The sequence below is a fragment of the Microtus ochrogaster genome, linkage group LG1 (genome assembly GCF_000317375.1).
Source record: "Microtus ochrogaster isolate Prairie Vole_2 linkage group LG1, MicOch1.0, whole genome shotgun sequence".
In the NCBI taxonomy this organism is placed as follows: domain Eukaryota; kingdom Metazoa; phylum Chordata; class Mammalia; order Rodentia; family Cricetidae; genus Microtus; species Microtus ochrogaster.
The window spans coordinates 28,027,152-28,033,259 of NC_022027.1; the positions used below are offsets into that span (position 1 = coordinate 28,027,152).

The 6,108-nt window shown below is 41.1% G+C and overlaps 1 protein-coding gene across 1 annotated transcript in view; it reads left to right on the forward strand.

Annotated features, from left to right (window-relative positions):
• Gabrb1 (gamma-aminobutyric acid type A receptor beta1 subunit) overlaps positions 1-6,108 on the forward strand; it is a 391,388-nt gene that overhangs the window by 372,108 nt on the left and 13,172 nt on the right. The window lies entirely within an intron of this gene.

Sequence of the window (6,108 nt, forward strand, 5' to 3'; positions counted from 1 at the left end):
ATACATACATACATACATACATACATAGAAGATGATGATGATAGATAGATAGATAGATAGATAGATAGATAGATAGATACATACATACATACATACATACATGATAGATAGATAGATACATACATACATACATACATACATATATACATACATAGAAGATAGATAGATAGATAGATAGATAGATAGATAGATAGATAGATAGATAGATAATAGATACATAGATAGATGATAGATAGATAGCCAGCTTTATCTTTATATTAATTTTGAAACAAATTGATACTTAAAAGTATTGCTTCTTAACCTTCTTGAGAACATAAGGATATAAGCCCCACTACTTTAAGAACCTTGTCTGCTTACTCGCCACTATCCTCTCAGAGTTAGAATTTACAAGCCATGTGTTGTCACACCCTGTGCTGCAGGAAGGATGCGAGAGATCAGCAACCAGAGCCAGATACCCATCCCTCCTGTGGCTTTCCTTCAGATGCAAGCCCTTCCATTTGTTTGTGGTCAGCAGCTACCAAGGTCAGCTAACATGACCATCTGGGAAGAAGGTGACAGAAAGGCCCAGGGTCACAATAGGGCAAACATGAAAAGGACAGTTAGAAAGGACACTGAGTGCCTACGTCCAACAGAGGTGACACCATTTGTCCAGTGAAAGATTTATAACCAGTTCCAGGAGAGAGGGAGCTTCAGTCATTGTATTGGGAGAATACAATATTAAGGGTTTTATTCTTTGAGATCCTTCCATTTCTAAAACAAAAGGCATAATGTCCTATAGCAGCATCTGGCACAGGGCCCGAGGCTCAGCAGGCATTTTATGAACATTTGCTGGATAAATGGGACAGGTGAACGAATGGGCACTTTAACTGTTTATCCGTGTTCCTCTTAAAATCACCTCCTGCAGCACAGAAAATATGCCCGTCCAGTGGAGTGAAGCAACAGTCAGCCCTCGGGGCTGCGTGTCCACAGCAGCACCTTCCGTTCCCCTTTATACACCAAGTAAACTGTGCTTTTAGATAATCTGTCTGACACAGAAAAAGGAGAGACTACTTACCTGTCCTCCTGAAGCCCCAGTAATCATGCTCATTTTCTACAGATTTAGATTAAATGACTTTCAAAACATAATAAAAGATTCATTGAGTCTTTTTTGAGGAATACAGGGAATACAGGGCAGCCATTCCCTGGATGATCACACTCATCTTGGCATCACTGGAATCCATGAGCAACCACAGTCCTTACACACAAGAGCATCAGAGCACAAGATGCAGATCCTTACGGCCACAGTTCAACCTTGCACCTCACAGCGAACCAATCAAAGGCAGGGAAAGACCCAGGTGAGGCAGTGCTAAACCTGCCTGTCCTTTCTAAATATGCCCAGGAGACGGTCAGCACAGGTTAGTGCGAAGAGATAGGAAGCCGGCCATGATCCTCATCCTCTTGTGCCTGGAAATTAATGGAAGGATCTCTTTCCTCTAGGGTGACCTGAAGAGTGGGGTACAGTTATCCCACTGAACTGTACACCAGCAATGCTTTAGAACATCTAATAGTCCGCACTTCCGTAAAGAGCTATCATGTTTACATTCTCTTTGCTTTACTTCCATCTGACTCGAGGTCTAAAAATCCTTATTAGCTGAGTCATGCTCCCCTTAGATGTTGATCACTCATTAACTAGGCAGCTTCCATCCAGTACAGCTTTCTTGATGTGCCTGAAGATGTGAAAAACCAATAGACATTTCCATGTAGATCTTATTTTAGGGGAGCTGCTGGGTGAACAGGTCGTGTAACACACACATACACACGCACACACAAACGCACGCATACAGGCTCACACACACACACAGGATCTGCAACACCAGCTTTTACAATAGCCCTATTCTAGTAAGAAAAGTTACTGAAAATATAAAAGGATTCTTCCGTGGCTCTTCTTTAATTTTCCTCTGAAGGAACACTGTAGTGTTGGTTTAATAATTAAGCAAAGAGATCAACTTTCATAGGAAGTTCTAGAGCTGGATTCATTCTTTGATGTGTCAAAATGACACCAGAAACCATGGCTTCCAACTCAACAACTGAGACCGCTTTGAAAGATTTTCTTCCCTCACGAAGGCTTCTGATGTCTTTGTACCTGCAGCAGGTTGGGAAAAATATAATAAGACACTCCCTGACTTCTGTTTAAAGAGGAGTGCCTGAATGTTTATGCCAGGCTTATTCTGGTGTCTTTAACCTTGTTTATGTAGCTGCTCATAATAATTTAAATTCACGATGTATACAATATAGGTTATTTTATAATTTTACAATTTTTATTTTTGGCAATGCTATGTTACAATAGAATACTCCAAAGTCAAAGACTGGAAACAAATCCGTTAGATTACCTAGGGGAAAAAAAGCATCCATTTATATATGAGAATGCAAAGATATTGACTAAGCCAAGGTCACTGAACATCAGTTAGTAAAAAAAAAAAAATGTAAATCAGAATGAAAGCACAGCTCCCAGTCTCTTGGCCTGCCATCTCGACATTCTTCCAGACTCTATTCCAGCCACTGCTTTCATGCAGCTCCTGGAACTAGCAAGAATTCTCCCTCTGATGCAACCATTAGCATTTGAAGGAAAACATACCTTCATGACAATATCATGACAATATCAACAACGCACCTCAATGAGACATGTGTCTTAACAATTTGTGAGCCATGGTTTTCTTGATTATTTCAAACTTAGAAGCCATATATTCTATTCTTTATCTTCTAAAGAATGTTCCCTTACCACTTCAGCTATGCAGCTGCAGTAACGAACTTCCTTAGGCACAACTCTTCTAAACTTCAACTCACTCTATATGATGCTAACACACACCGTAGGCTAGAGCTGTATTCCACTCCTGAGACATCAATCTAATAAATCTTTATCAATAAAAAATTGGGAGTCAGATATCAGGGTAAGAACCTGAAAGATCAGAGAAGTGGGGAGCAGTGACCAATCACCTCCTACCTCTTCCATTTCTCCATCCAAAAGGGCCGAGATCCTCTCTCAGCCCCGCCTCACTACTTCCTGTCTCCTCTCTGTCTATGGTCCTCCAAACATCTAGGCTTAATTTTAATCAGCTAGTGGCTAGCTCTGCCCTCGGACTCCAAGCAAGTTTTATTTGTCAGAACGTAATCAAAACGTCACACAACACAGTCAGGCAAACGGAAACAGCTGCCCCATGCCCTTTGCAGCCCTGAAAATGCATGTGCCCATAGGCAATATAGTTCTTCCATGGTCTCTGCTTCAGTTCCCACCTCCAGGTTCTTGCAGTTCTTGCCCTAAGTTTCTTCATGATAAACCGTAAACTGGAATAAACCCTTCCCTCTCTAGAGTTGCTTTATCATAGCAACAAAAAAGCAAACTAGTGCAGAAATTGGTACCAGAGACTGGAGTACTGCAGTAGCAGGCCAAACCATTCAACCATATTGGTTCTTTGAAGACTGGAAGTGATTTTTTTTTTAAGCTGTAGGCTTGAAAAGCTATTGAGTGTTCAGTTCAACCGACTTACTGGGTTGTTCTGTAGGAGCTCGAAAGATTAAGAGTGTTGAAAGAGATGCAAAACAATAGAGGCCCAGCTTAGGAAATTTCAGAGGCAAGGAAAGACTCGCTCAGGGCTGTTCCTATGATATCTTGAGTTGGGAATCTGTGTTTTCTTGTCAGCTGGTACTGAAGAACCTGTGATTAACCAGAGATCATACCTAAAGAGAAACCTTTGCTGTACTAGGACAATAGATGTGATTAGCAGGGGCTGAGAAACCAGCTGTAATTGAGGAAAAAACCAGTCTGGTTGAGGTGAAATCTTCAAGGGAGTATCTGCTCAGGGTCATCCCCCAGAAGCTGTGATGCACAGGGGTCAAGGCTATACCAAATGCTGGTAGTCAATTCGGGTAGCGTGCGAGAGTCCCCACGTGTTCGTCACTGGCTTTGGCAGCATGAGAGCTGCGGCACTGAAGAAGTCATGGAGAAAAGCCGAGGCTTGGCACTGGGTGGCAGAGTTGAAGGCACTGAAGAGAAGCCAACAGGAGCCATTGGTGAGAGTGCAGCCTCGGCTGCCATGGAAACTCAGCATGTTGTAGATGCCAAGACCATATGATGTCCACGAAGAACATCAGCAGATGTGGGGTGAGCAAGGCTGAGCCTTCAAGTCAGGGTGTGTTGTGGAGCACCAGAGAAGCGGAGCTGCCTACACCTTTACTACCCAGTGAGATCCAGATATGGGACCTTGAACTAGTTAAACTGTTGGGTCTTGGTTTTGCTTTGGTTTTGATGTAACTATGCCCTGGTTCTTCCCTCTTAGAATAAGAAATATTTAACTTATTTGTTTGCTTGCTTTTTAATTTTCTAGTAACCCATAGTTGTGAGACTTTAGATTTGTAAAGATGTTTTCCAGAGAACTCGGTTGTTGGAGGGAGGCTGCTAGTTAGTTCCCAGCCACTTAGCCGGGAAATAATCACACAGAAACTATATTATTTAAATCACTGCTTGGCCCATTAGCTCTAGCTTCTTATTTGCTAACTCTTACATCTTAGTTTAGCCCATTTCTAGTAATCTGTGTATCGCCACATGGCCGTGGCTTACTGGGTAAAGTTCCTACCGGCATCTGTCTCTGGTGGGGCTACAAGGCTTCTCTCCAACTCCGTCTTCCTTCTACCTTGCTATCGGCCAAGCCAGTTTCCTTATTCATTAACCAATAAAAGTAACACATAGACAGAAAGACCTCCCACACCACTCTGTCTTTTAAAATGCTTAAATTTGTAAAGACTCTGGGACTTTTAGCATTATATTATGCTTTATATTGTGAGAGTAACAAGAGATCTGAGGAATACACAGGAAAGGAACGGTTACTGGTTTAGGAGTGATTGTAAGTTGACAAGGACTCAGTTGTGCTGGTTAGTTCTTCATCAGCTTTGACACAAGCTGAAATCATCTGAAAGTTCAACTGAGAAGATGCTTATTAGACTGACTTGCAGGCAAATCTGGGGGTAGTACCTTTTCTTGATTAATGATTGATGTGGGAGGGCCTAGCCCATTGTGGGTAGTACCACCCTTAGAAAGTAACCCTGGACTGAAAAAAAAAAAACCTGAAAAAGTCTGAGGAGCAAGCCAGTAAGCAATGTTCCTCCACAGTCTGCTTCAGTTCCTGGTTCTTGTCCTGCCCTGCTTACTTTACGCTCCTGCTCTGGCTTCCTTTCATGATGGGTTGTAAACTAGGAGCTGCAGGATTAAATAAACCCATTCCTCCTCCAAGTTGCTTTGATTATGGTGTTCTGTCATAGCAACAGAAAGCCAATGGGTATAAAACATATATGCTCGTTAGGATTTACTGTCAATTTGACATAACCTAGAGTCGCCAGGGAAAAAGAAACAATTGAGGAATTGCCCAATTCTGATTAGCCTGCATTAGTGTCTGTGAAAGGAGTCTTTTGATTGGTAGTTTGTGTGAGAGAGCCTGGCCCACCGTAGGTAGCACCATGCCTTGGCCAATGAGCCTCAGCTGTTTAAGAAAACTAGCTACAGGAAAAAAAATGTATAGCTCAATAAAATTAATTTTTTGAAAAAAGAAGTCTATTATCAGATAAGGTCAGGGAACAGAGAGAGTAACAGGACTTAATAAACTGCGTCTTCATGTAGACTTACTCATCTATACTTTCTGAAAGTTGCTCTGTTGAATAAAGTTTAAAAATAAAAGAAAAATATAGCTGATTAAGTCAGAAGAGTCAGCAAGCAGAGTTCCTCCATGGTTCTTGTCTCCAAGAGTCTTCTTGAGTTTCTTCCCTGACTGCCCTCAAAGATGAGTTATAATATAGAGGTGTAAGCTAAATAAACCCTTTCCGTCTCAAGCAGGTTTTGGTCAAAGTGTTTTATAACAGCAACAGAAATTAAATTTGAATAAGATAGGTAGACAGGTGGTTCAAAATAAAAGATTAAATAATAGGTGATAATAGATAGATAGATAGATAGATAGATAGATAGATAGATAGATAGAAACATATACTTATAGATGAAAGTTGATAGATAAATACAGACATACATAGATGATAGATAGATGATAGATAGGTAGATAGATAGATAATACAGACATATATAGATGA